Below are 14368 nucleotides of genomic sequence, written 5' to 3' on the forward strand. Positions count from 1 at the left end.
CATTATGCATGATTACAGACACACGGTATCTGTAAGGACTAACTTTGATAGACTTGGCTCCTGTCATCAATGTAAGGTTCAAAGACCTCTCCAAAAGACTCATGATGGAAAAAGCTATGCATATCCAGAGAAAGAGTTATGGAGTCTAAATGCAAATTGAGGCAAACTATTTCCTCTCTTTTTTTTCCTTTTTTGGTTTTGTTTCTTCTTTCTCATGATTCATTCCATTGGTTATAATTCTTCTTTACAACTGGACTGTTGTCATATAGTACCTGTATGAAGGTATATGATATGAAGGTATACCTACACTGGATTATATGCCATCTTGGGGTGGGAGGGTAGAGAGGAAGGAGGGAGAGGAAATTTGGAACCCAAAAGCTTGTGAAACTGAGTGTTGTAAATTAAAAATAAAAACTAAATTTATTTTTTTAAAAAGTTGAAATCTACTCTTGAGGTGTCCTATCCCAAGCTTCAAGTTTTTTGGCTGGTGTTTTCAGAGCTAATTCTGCAGAACTATAATTTTTCCTTTCTTTTAAGATTGTATGATCTAAGGAGAATTGTGTTTCCTACTCCCCTGGCCTATGCTCTGGTGTGTGAGCCACCACAAGCACTCTTTTCTGTCCTGAAACTGTGACTGGGGTCCCCACTTCCCTGTGGCCATAGTCTCTAGTGTGCTAGTGCACCTCCTCACCTTGAGACTGAGAACTGGGCCTGAGATTCAGATCCTTATATGGCCAGTGTTATCAAGTCCTGCACATAGTGCTAGCAAAGTGTCCTCAGTAATTTCCTTCTTATCAGTTGTCCAGCCTCCTTACTGTCTGTAGTCTGAGAGCTCTAGAAGTTGCTGTTGCCAACTGGGATCCCACAGGCATGTGCTGGCTTGCCAGGTCCTGGCCTGATGCTGACTATGTAGGGTGCTGCCAATGTTGGACTGTGCTCCACTCTCACTCCAGTGAGATTGACCTTTCCTATTGACCTTCTAAGATTATCTTAAGATGAAAAAAATTGCTTTCCCCTATCTATTTGTTGGTTCTGCTGTTCTAGAATTCATTTTGAAGCACTATTTTAAAGTTGTTTGGAGAGGAATTTGGGAAAACTTGGGAGAGTCCCTGCCTTTACTTTTTTGCTCTACCCCCACTCCCCCCACCAATTTTATTTTGGTTTGGCTCAATAAGCATTATTAAATATTTCCTATGCCATAGACATTGTAAAAGGCATTGAGGGCATGAGGACAAAAGTGAATATCTCTGTCCTCAGGAATGTAATGGCAAACAAAGTGGGACTTTGCTGGTTTTTTTTTCTTTTGGAGTGCTTCTCAGCACTAAGGTAATCAAGTGCCTTTGATTGAGTCTTTGATTGAATCAAGAGACTTTGATGACCTGCTTAAGTCACAAGAAAACCTAAGTCACATGAGTTTGAGTCACTTGGCTGTAACAATCTCTGACCCTGAAAAAGCATCCATATACTTGGAGGTTAGCATTTTGCTTTGGAGGCTCACTCATTGGAAGTGTTCCTGTGATTTGGCCAGATGAGACTCTGGGTAGCCGTTAAGGAGACCCCAGCTTTGAAAACCCAGATGTTGGTACTTCTCTCTCTGGTAACTATGTATGTATTGCTATGGTCAGACAGAAGCCTGTTTGTTAATTTGTGCTATTTTCTCCATTTGTAATTTCTATTTGCATTTCCTCTGAAGTTCAGGGTGCTAACTTTTCCCCCTGAACTAAGTGAACGATATATGTATGCTTAATTAAAGTAAGATTGCTAACTCTTTAAAGTTGCTTTCCTTAGAAAATCAGATCAAAGAATCTGTGCTAGCAGTCCTCCTGTGTGCTGGTGCTATTGGCCTTACACCTCCACAGCAGCTGAAAGCAGCATTGCTGTTACAAGGAAACTTACATTCTACTCAGAGGATACAACTTGAACACAAATAAGCAAATCAAATATAATTTGAACAAGACAAGAACATTTACAATTTGAGGCTAAGTGTGTAGGAGGTTACAGAGGAGTTGTAACTGAGTGTTAAAAGAGTATTAAGATTCTGAGAGGCGATTATGAGGGGGAGTTCATTATTTGCAAGATGTGTTGATGATAATTAATGCAGGCAATGATGAAATGCTAAAATTAAATTAGCTGGACTGGAAATGGGAGTACTTGAAGGGGAGTAGTGCTGGTACTATGTAATAAGACTGGGAAAGCAGGTGCAAGCCAGATTTTGTAGGACCTGGTTTGTGTTTTATCCTGGAAACAATGGAAAGCTGCAGAGATGAGTACAGGACACATCTCTGGTGGTCCTTGGGTGTGTCAATCATGGAGGCCAATTTCATTAGAGGATTTCCCCTCACTTTTCTAATTCAGCCTATAATTTATTTAGCCAATTTCCTGTATCTTCATTCTCCCTGACCCTAGATAGAATCACTTGGATCACTTGTTCTGAATTTTCATTGGTCCCCTTTCTGATTAAAACCCTCCTTCTATAAAGTTATTCCAATGCATTATATCAAAAGATGTTTTATACAGTGTTGGCAACTGATCTAAATATCACTGTCCGAGAAGAGTTTTGGGAGGATAGAAATTGAATATTTGAAATAATTCACATCAATTGCAATACACAGAACTGGCTTCTATCCTCCAGTTGTGTGTAGTCTTGAGGTCTTATTAAGACAGCGATACAGAGTTTTACATTTTATCTTCTTAAGTGTGAATGATTTCAGTTGATGTCTGGAGTGCTCAGTCTATTCTTGACCAACTTTATTCCCCTTATTCTTCAAAAATATGAAGTTTCTATTAATTTATCTCAACTTTAAGGCATTAGATATTCTTCATCTGAGTAAAAAATCAGAATTACTTTTGCCATGCATAAAATTAGAAAACTATTGTCTTCTATCTGTATCAACAATTACAAAAACCAGTGGAAGTATAGCTCCTCTAAAATATTATTTTAGTGATAACGCAATTCAAATCTAGTGGTACGTACATTTGGGAAAAGGAACAATCAGCGCTCCCTTTCTGTCTTCCAAACTCAGTCATCCTATATGGAGCTGAGTAAACCACCTAATCTCGGAGCTGAAAAAGAGAATGTAGATGCCATCTAGTTCATTTTGCACTTCTAGAGGAAAGCTCTTTACAAGATCTCTGACAAGTGATTATGCAGGCCCCCATTGAAGACTTACTGGAATTAGGAATTCACAAATGTATAGCAGCTCATTTCTCTTGGGAATGGCTCTCACTCCTAAGAATTTGTTACTAGAGTTAGTCCAGAAAAAAGTGAACAGGTGATGCCATAATTTTTTTATAAAATCTTTAATATTTTCTAGTCACTGAAGATATAAATATAAGTAGCCTGTACTCATAGGGCAAATGATTTTTATGTCCTTTCCAGGAATATTAATGTTCATTATATTATCATTCTAAGAGCAAGAATTACTGGAGGGCAGAGGGGCACAGGGTGGGAGGTTAGGGATACCTGCACAGCAACATAATACAGAGATGACTGTGAAATGTCATGCTAGTCCTGAGACTGAGTGAAATCAAATAAAGAGGTAAATCTTTTCACAGACAGGAAATGACATTTTTATTCATTTTTAACCTAGTGGAAAGGGGGGAAAAATCCAGACCTAGTTATTGCTTCTGTTTATGTAATATATACATGTACATACAGACTATCTTGCATACATAAATACATACATACATACATGTAAATGAGGTTGAAGGGTTAGGGAAGAGAGAAGAATTAAGAATAAAGGAAGGTCTGTTGTCCAGATGGCTGTGTGAATTTGGATGGACAACATAACATACTCACTCATTAATACACCAGAGACTAAGTGAGCACTGTCTAGGAATGATTAATTAGACCCTTGTTTATGTAACCAACATGATCCTCCTTGCTTATTGAAGAGCTGTGAACATTTGCCACAAGCTGAGTATGCCCATTGCCATAAATTAGCAAACCTGAACATTATGTCATGTCAAGTAGTCATCATACCAAGATTTAATTAAGATTGCCCAAGGAAAAGCTCTGTTTCATTGGACTAGATTCCTGTATGACTCACTTCCACAATCCTCTAGTTGTCCATCCTTCTCGCAGGAACACTTGAGGACCACCTCATAGATGTGAAAATATGAAATACTTCCAGTTCCTTCTCTGTCATATACTGGCCATTTGTCCCTAGGGATATCACTTCTATGATCAATGCTCCCAGCAAATGTCTCTGTTGCAGAGAAGGTGATAAACTCCACTGGTAGTAGGAGTTTCCTAATGGGGACCTCCCTACAAAAGGAAATCACAGTTCAATGTATATAATTTCATGCAGACAACCATATACACACATCATGCATTGCAGAGAAGTTGATGAACTCCACTGGTAGTAGGACTTTCCCAATGGGGACCTCCCTATAAAAGGACATCACAGTTTAATGTATATAATGTCATATGGACAACCGTCTACACTCAATGTGCATTGCAGAGAAGTTGATGATCTCTACTGGTAGTAGGAGTTTCCCAATGGGGACCTCCCTATAAAAGGAAATCACAGTTAAATGTATATAATGTCATGTGGACAACTGTATACGCTCATTTTGCATTGCAGTATCTGAGATAAATTCTTTCTGAAGTAACAGAATACCTTTGTAAGCTCATTGAACAATTCTGCTGCTTCCAGCTTGGGCCTCATATGTATCTTGACATAGCTGGTATCTTTCCCTTCTTCAAACACATTGTCCGTCTGTTACTTAACGCCTTTACTTTCATATTGCTTTCATCATGGACTTCTTTTGTGTCTCAGACACTGTAATAGACAAGGAATTAGTTAAACTCAGAGAAGATTAAGGCTGTAGTTCTCTTGGGAAATGGGAAAGTTCTAATGACCCCATGCTTCTCCCTGAAATAACAGCACATTTTTTGTTTTTTTTTTTTTTTGTTGCTAGCACAAGTTCTTGTCTGGTGATTGTATATGGCCATGAGTTTTGGAATACTAATTCAAATTGAAAATCAACCAAAGGACAGTGGGGAGAAATATGCTGGGCATGAGGGAACTTCAACAAGTAACAAAAAGAGTCATTGTGAAGAATAATTAATATTAAGGATTTTATTTATAATAGTATGATAGAAATATAGTGGCAGAGTAACACATGAGAAAAAGGATGATATGCCACATTGGTATTTTTACTTAAAGAAGCACAAGCTAAGAAGAACCCAAATATTGAGTGAAACTCTGTGAAGAACCTGCTGTGGACATACGCAAGAATTAAACAGGATGAGCAGTCACTAATGCCTTGCTCTCTCCACAGGGAGTATTCGATATCAATAACATTGCAGATCCATTTATGTTTTTTGGGAGTATTTGAAGTTAGCCCAGACAGTGAAAGTAGCCATTTTGCTTTAAAAAATACTATTGGGGAGAGCTGAGAAGTAATAACATACATACTCAATTGGGCATAGAAATCTATCTTATCCTATAGGAAAGTAGGAGGGGAAGGCAGTAAGAGAAGTGGGGAGGTGATAGAAGGGAGGGAACATTGGGGGAGAGGATAGTCAGAAGCAAAACATTTTTGAAGAGGGACAGGGGGTGAAAGGAGAGAAAAAATAGAAGAAATGGGGGAAATAGGATGGAAGGTAATAAGTTAGCAATAGTAACTGAAAAAAATGAAGCAAGCTTCTCTGATAAAGGCCTCATTTCTCAAATATATGGAGAACTGAATAAAATTAATAAAAATAAGGGCTATTCTGCAATTGATAAATGGTCAAAAGTTATGAAGAGTTTTCAGATGAAATAATCAAAGCTATCTATAGCCATATTTTTAAAAAAAAGTTCTAACTCACTGTTGATTGGAGAAATGCAAATTAAAACAATTCTGAGGTATGACCTCATAACTATTAGATTGGCTAATGGGACAGAAAAATAAAATGACAAATGTTGGAGGGGATGTGGGAAAAATGTTGCATCAATGCAGTGTTGGTAGGGTTATGAATTGATTCAACCATTCTGTAGAACAATTTGGAGCCATACCCAAAGGGTCCAGAAATACCACTACTTGGTCTATATCCCAAAAGAGGTAAAAAAGACAAAAATGAAAAGGACCTATGTGTACAAAATTATTTATAGCAGGTATTTTCTGGTGGCCAAGAATTGGAAGTTGAGGGGGTTCCAATTAGTTGGGGGATGGTGATGAAATACTGTTGTGCTATAAGAAATGATGAGCAGGATGCTCTCAGAAAAACCAGGAAAGACTTACCTGAGCTGATGCGGAGTGAAATGTACTGTGTACAAAGTAACAGCAGTATTGTAAGATGAGCAGCTGTGAATGACTTCCTGTTCTCAGCAGTAGAACGATCCAAGAAAACTCTGAAGGACTTAGGATGAAAAATGCTCTCCATCCCCAGACACAGAACTGATAGTGTCAATACAGATCGAAGTAGACTTTTTTACTTTCTTTATTTTTCTTGAAGGTTTTTTTGTCCATATTTTATTTAACAACATGACTAATATGGAAATGTTTTGCATGACTACACACGTAAAACCTCTATCAAATTGCTTGCCTTCTCAATGATAGGAGGTGGGGAGGGAGGGAGGGATAGAATTTGGAACTCAAAGTTTTAAAAAATGAATGTTAAAAGTTTTTTTACGTGTAACTAGGGAGAATAAAATGCTAAATAAGTATTTTTTAAAAGACTCTATAAAAGTAGCAAAAGCCTACTTGTACAAGGAGTTATGAGATATCCCTTTATCTCATTGTTTTGCTACATATGTGAATTGCTACCTTTGTACTTTGACCTTGACCCCACTTGTTTATTCAAAGAGAGAATACATGTCCAGTTTGATGAGGGCATTTTACATAAACTGTTCTAATAGTAAATCCTTTTTCTAAAAGTTAAGAAAAAATACTATTAGCTTTTCCTGACCAAAGGCCAAAAAGGATGCATTAGTCTGCCATCTTTTTATGTGCCAGGAAACAGATTGGGAGAAGCAGACATTCTCAGCATGACAGTAGCAGCAGCTTTTGAGATTGGGAAATCATCTCAGGCAACCTTTTTATATTTCTGTACTTTACTGACCTACATGAAACTACTGTAAAGGGGCACCCAAAAGATCAACCCGTATGTTTGTTTCCTTGCTTCAAGGCATTGCTTGTGAGTGCTGTGATTAAATGCTATATTTGTTATCTGTGCTGACTGTATCTTTTTCTAAAGTTTGCTCAGTGTGCTCCTTAGAGGCGTGTTACCAAAAGGTTTTGTTGCAGCATGGAGGTCATCTCCTCATTAGCCAGGCAGCTTGGCAGCCTGGGTTTTTACATTCCAGCCCCAGTTTTAAGGAAGTATTTTAGCATTGGAAGGCTAGATTGGCAGGCAAGTTGAGGTTTTTGTTCAGTTTGGAAATACATTAAAGTTGAGTTAGGGTATGGTCTCAGGGTGAGAATCGTTTGGATTTTGGTGAGTTTTTAGAGCAATGAATAAACTCTCAATCAGGCCACCATTCCTCGAAGACTATATGCAACCCATTCATGTGAGTGAGTGATTCTATATGCGTTAGCAAAGAAATATTTCAAATCGAAATTACTGATTGATGAAAGCAATACCTCATGTTGTAAAAATGGGTTTCTTGTGTTGCATATTTCTTTTGCAGTTTTTGCAATTAATATAAATTAATTTAAAAAATTCAGACATACCTTAGAGATTTTGCAGATGTAGTTTCAGACCACTGCACAAAACAAAAGAAAAACAAAAAACAAATGGCACAATAAAGCAAGTCGCAAGAATTGATTTTTGTTTCTCAGTGAATATAGAAGTTATGTTTATACTATACTGTAGTCTATTAAATGTGCAATAATATTATGTATAAAAACGTATATACTTTACAAATATTTTATTGCTAAAAATGCTAACCATCACTTGAACTTTCAACAAATCATAGTGTTTTTTTTCCTTTTTTTTTTTTTGTTTTGTTTTTGTTGGTGGTGGAGGGTCTTGTCTTGATGTTGATGGCGGCTGACTGCTAGGAATAAAATTTTCCAAAGGAATGACAAAGACTATCAAGCTAGATGAGGCAAGCTCATTTATTGTACAATTCTTTCAAGAAGTGGGTGTGCTGCCTGAACAACACACACATAAAAAGCAAAAGCTAGCAGTTTAAATCCTGCCCTGAAACTCGAAGTCCCTCCCTCATTTCCTCATTGGCCGAGTACTCTGAGGTGTACAACTTCCTGATATGCCTACTTCATGCTTCCCCCTTAACGTGATCCCCCCTCCTCCCACATACATACACATAGATCGCATGGGCATTAAAACGAGCCTTAGCTCTTCCCAGGGAGAAGAAGATACTGTTAATGAAGCATTACATATTTGAAGCCTAGCCAACTCAGTTACCCTATCATAACCATAGGCTCGATTGAGACTGGTTTTCCCCTTTATTTAAGAATTGTTTTTGTAAAAAGAAGCTAGTTCTTTGAAAAGAAAACCCACTTCCCTGCACCTGTATGGAGACATATTTTTTTTTAATATCTTACAGACTGACCAGGGTGGTGTTTGCTGAAAGGTAGGGTGGCTGTGGCAATTTCTTAAAATAAAACAAAGATGTTTGCTACATAGATTGGTTCTTCCTTTCACTGGAACACTTAAGAGGCCATTCATTGTAGGGTTATCATTTGGACTAATTTCAATATTTTAGTGTCTCAAGGAACAGGGAGGCATGAAGAAGATGGGCATAACTAGTCAGTGGGACAGTCAGAATACATACAACATTCACTGATTAATTTTGCCATCTTATATGGGTACAGTTCATAGTGCCCCAAAATGATGTCAGTAGTAATATCAAAGATCACTGACAACAGATCACCGTAACAGATATAATAATGAAAAAAAAATTGAAATCACGTGAGAATTACAAAATGTGACACAGAGAAACAACATGAGCACAGGCGGTTGGAAAAATGGTGCTGATGGATTTGCTCCATGCATGGTTGCCAAAAGCTTGAATCTGTAAAAAATTTAACATGTGTGAAGCACAATAAAGTGAAATCCAATAAAATATTCCTGTAATAGGAGATATTAAATGCTTTTTTTCCACTCCTAAATCTCTGGACTTCTCCTGTTTTTGGATAGGTAAATTCCTGGAAAAATTTTCGCCTGGAGCTTATTCTTAGGATTGGTGACTGCCTTTCCTAGACCACAATTTTATGGAAAGCTTGTGATATACATGCTTCACTTCACCGCAGTTCTCTGGCCTATTTTCAAATGTCTTCCCATCCTGGTGTGGATAGATGGATGGATGGATGGATGGATGGATGGATGAATGAATAAAAAAACTCCTAAGCACTTATTATGTACAGGGACTGTGCTAAGCAGGGAGGATACAAACAAAAAATGAGACAATTTCTATCCCAATTAGTTCACATTCTGTTTTTTTTTCTTCATTCAGTTCTTTTTATTGTGTTCCAATAATTCTTTTTTCTAATATCTTTCTTTTTCATTAAATATTTGCCAATTACATGCAAAAACTTTAAAATTCATTTTTAAAATTTTAGATTCCAAATTCTCACCCTCCCTTCTACACCTCCCCTACCTGCTGAGAAAGCAAGCAATATAATATCAAATATAAATCTGAGGTCATGCAAAATATTTCTAAGTAAGCCATGTTGCAAAGAAATAAGTAAATGAATGAATTAATAAACGAACATAGACCAAAAAAAAAAGTAAAATAAAATAAAGCAAAAGAAGTGTGTTTTGGTCTGCGTTCAGAGTTGAACAATTTTCTCTCTGCAGGTGGATAACATTTTTCATTATATATCATTTGGAATTTTCTTAGATCATTGTCTTGATCACAGTAGCCAAGTCTTTCACAGCTGATCATCATTACAATATTGATGTTGCTGTGCACAATGTTCTCCTGGTTCTATTCACTTCACTTTGCATAACTTTATATGTCTTCCTAGATTCTCTGAAACCATCTTGTTGACCATTTCTTATAGCATTCCATCACAATCATATGCCACTACTTGTTCAGCCATTCCCCAATTGATATGCATGCCCTTGATTTCCCTATTCTTTGCTATCACAAAAAGAGCTACTACAGACATGTTGTACAAAAATGTCCTTTTCTCTTCATTTTGATCTCTGCAGTACAGACCTAGTAGTAGTATAGCTGGATCAGAGTGCAAGCATAGTTTTATAGTCTTTGGGAATAATTCCAAATTGTTCTACTAAATGCTTAGACTGTTTCACAGCTCCACCAACAGTGCAGCAGTGTCCCAATTTTTCCACATGTCCTTCAGTATTTGTCATTTTCCTTTTTTTTATCATGTTAACTAATTTAATGGGTATGAGGTGGTATTTCAGAGTTGTTTTAATTTGTATTACTCTAATCAATAATGATTTTGAGTATTTCATGTGACTATTGATATATATGTGTGTGTATATATATATATATATCAAATATATAATTTCTTGTGAAAACTGACCACTTATCAACTGAACAATAACTCTTTTTTATAAATTTAGCTAAATTTTCTATATGTTCAATAAATGAGGTTTTTAACAAATGCATACATTGTTCTCATTTTCTGTTTTCCTTCTAATTTTGGCTACATTAGTTTTGTTTGTGAAAAAAAACTTTTTAATTTCATGTAATTGAACGTATCCCTTTTACGTTTTGTGATCCTCTTGATCGCATCTTTGGTCATAAATTCTTCACTTATTTATACATCTGACAGGCACATTTTTGCATGTTCAATTAATTTCTTTATGTAATCATTTTTTATTTCTAAATCATTTACATATTTTTGACATTATCCTGGTATATGGAATGAGATGTGGCTGTATGCCTAAATTTTGCCTTCTAGTTTTACCAGCAATTTTTCTCAAATGGTAAGTTCTTGTTCCCAAAGTTTGGATCTTTAGGTTTGTCAATCACTAGATTACTATGGTTATTTGCTATTATATATTGTGAAGTTAATTTGCTCCACTGATCTACCACTCTATATTGTTTGCATGATTACCAGTTTATAATATAGTTTGAAATCTGGTACTGCTAGACTGTATTCCTTCACATTTTTGTTATTTAGTCCATTTATATTCTTGACCTTCTGTTCTTTCAGATGAATTTTGTATTTGTTTTTTTCTAACTGTATAAAATAATTCTTTGGTAGTTTGATTGCTATGACACTCAATACATAGGTTAGGTAGAATTGTCATTTTTTTTCTTAATTTGATTTTATTTCTTTTAGATATCTTCCCTTCATCTTCAACTCACCCTGTGCCCCCCCCCCCCTCTCTCTCTCTCTCTCTCTCTCTCTCTATCTCTCTCTCTCTCTCTCTCTCTCTCTATATATATATATATGTACACATACATATATACATACATACACATTCATATATATATATATATATATATATATATATATATGCATATTCCCTTCATCTAACCTAATACTGAGGTCTCATGAATCATACACATCATCTTTCCATGTAGGAGTGTAAACAAAACAGTTCAACTTTACTAAATCCCTTGCAATTTCTTTTTCTTGTTCTTTTTCTTGATTACCTTTTCATGCTTCTCTTGATTCTTGTGTTTGAAAGTCAAATTTTCTATTCAGTTCTGGTCTTTTCACTGAGAAAGCTTGAACGTCCTCTATTTTATTGAAAATCCATATTTTGCCCTGAAGCATGATACTCAGTTTTGCTGGGTAGGTGATTCTAGGTTTTAATCCTAGCTCCATTGACCTCTGGAATATTGTAATCCAAGCCCTTCGATCTCTTAATGTAGAAGCTGCCAGATCTTGGGTTATTCTGAATTTTGTTTCCACAATACTCAAATTGTTTCTTTCTGGCTGCTTGCAGTATTTTCTCCTTGATCTGGGAGCTCTGGAATTTGGCAACAATATTCCTAGGAGATTTCTTTTGGGGATCTATTTGAGGAGGCGATTGATGGATTCTTTCAATTTCTATTTTGCCCAGTGGCTCTAGAATATCAGGGCAATTCTCCTTGATAATTTCTTGAAAGATGATGTCTAGGCTCTTTTTTTGATCATGGCTCTCAGGTAGTCCAATAATTTTTAAATTATCTCTCCTGGATCTATTTTCCAGGTCAGTGGTTTTTTCCAATGAGATATTTCACAATGTCTTTCATTTTTTTCATTCCTTTGGTTCTGTTTTATAATATCTTGATTTCTCATAAAGTCACTAGCTTCCACTTGCTCCAATCCAATTTTTAAGATAGTATTTTCTTCAGTGGTCTTTTGGACCTCCTTTTCCATTTGGCTAATTCTGCCTTTCAAGGCATTCTTCTCCTCCTTGGCTTTTTGGAGCTCTTTTGCCATTTGAGTTAGTCTATTTTTTAAGGTGTTGTTTTCTTCAGTATATTTTTCAATATTTTTTGGGGTCTCCTTTAGCAAGTCATTGACTTGTTTTTCATGGTTTTCTCACAATCTTCTCATTTCTCTTCCCAATTTTTCCTCTACTTCTCTAAATTGCTTTTCCAAATTCTTTTTGAGCTCTTCCATGGCCTGGAACCAGTTCATGGTTTTCTTGGAGGCTTTTGATATAGGCTCTTTGACTTTGTTGACTTCTTCTGGCTGTATGTTTTGGTCTTCTTTGTCACCAAAGAAAGAATCCAAAGTCTGAGACTGAATCTGGGTTCATTTTTGCTGCCTGGCCATATTCCCAGCCAACTAACTTGACCCTTGAGTTTTTCAGTGGGGTATGACTACTTGTAGAGATTAGAGAACTATGTTCCACGCCTGGGGGGTGCCCCAGCTCTGTCACACCAGTACTCCTCCTTCCCCAAGAACCCCCAACCTAGACTAGACTTAGATCTTCAGCAGGCTCGTCCCTCTTGCTCTGATCCGCCACTTAATTCCTCCCACCAGGTGGGCCTGGGGCTGGAAGCAACTTCAGCTGTACTTCTGTAGCTGCCCCACCTCCACCGCCCCAGGGGCGGTGGCCAAACCGGGAACTCCTTCCACTCCCAAAGCTTTTCCCACTAATCTTCTCTGCTGTCTTTGGTGTTTGTGGGTTGAGAAGTCTGGTAACTGCTGCAGCTCACTGATTCAGGGTGCTAGGGCCCATTCCGTCTGGCTCCTGGTCTGGTTGGTCCGCCCTGCTCATGCTGGGCTCTGCTCCGCTCCGCTCCCAGCTCCCAGCTCCGTGTGGAATAGACCTCACCCAGAGACCATCCAGGTTGTCCTGGGCTGGAGTCCTGCTTCCCTCTGCTGTTTTTGGGTTCTGCAGTTCTACAATTGGTTCAGAGCCATTTTTTATAGGTTTTTTCGGTGGGGAGCTCACACTAGTCCCTGCTTTCCAGCCGCCATCTTTGCTCCGCCCCCAGGGTTGTGTGAGAATTGTCATTTTTATTATATTGGCTCAACCTGTCCTTGAGCAATTAATATATTTTTAATTGTTTAGCTTTGTCTTTATTTGTGTGAAATGTGTTTTGTAATTGTGTTCAAATAATACCTGGGTTTGTCTTGGCAGGTAGACACCTGAGGATTTTATATTGTTTGCAGTTATTGTAAATGGACTTCCTCTTTCTATCTCTTCCTATTGCATTTTGCTGATGATTTAAATTGGTTTGTTTTATATTCTAGGACTTTGCTAAAGTAGATAATTGTTTCAATTGTTTTCTTTTAGTTGATTCTCTAGGGTTATCTAAGTATACCATCATAATAGTTTTGTTTCCTCATTGCCTATTTTTATTTCTTCAATTTCTTTTTCTTGTTTTATTGCTATTGCTAGTGTTTCTAGTATAATATTTAGTAATAATGATGATAATGCATATCCTTCCTTCAGCTCTGATCTAACTGGGAAGGCTTAAAGTTTAGAACCATACAGATAATACTTGTTATTGGTTTTAGGGGGATACTACTTATCATTGGAAGAAAGGCTACAGATTTTCTTGTACTTTTAATAAGAATGTGTTCTGTATTTTGTCAAAAACCTTTTTTACATCTATTGAGATAACCATATGATTTTTGTTGTTTTTTCTTATTGGTATGGTCAATTATGCTTATAGTTTTACTAATATTGAGTCATATCTACATTTCTGGTATAAATTTCACTTAGTTATGTGTGTGGTCTTTGTGATACATTGCTGTAATCACCTTGTTAGTTTATAAATTTTTCAGAAAAAATATTCATTAAGGACACTGTTATATAATTATTTTTAGCTGTTTTGGCTCTTCCTGGTTTAGGTATTAAAACCATATATGTGTAGTAAAAATAGTTTGGTGAGACACCTTAGCAGACTTTTTTACCCCAAATAGTTTATATAGTATTGATTAAGTGTTCCTTACACATTTGGTAGGATTCATTTGTGAATCTACTTGGTCCTGGGGAGTTTTTCTTTTTTTTTTTAAATTTGATTTAAATTTATTTATTTAACAT

Source organism: Trichosurus vulpecula, chromosome 4, assembly GCF_011100635.1.
Source record: "Trichosurus vulpecula isolate mTriVul1 chromosome 4, mTriVul1.pri, whole genome shotgun sequence".
Classification (NCBI taxonomy): Eukaryota; Metazoa; Chordata; class Mammalia; order Diprotodontia; family Phalangeridae; genus Trichosurus; species Trichosurus vulpecula.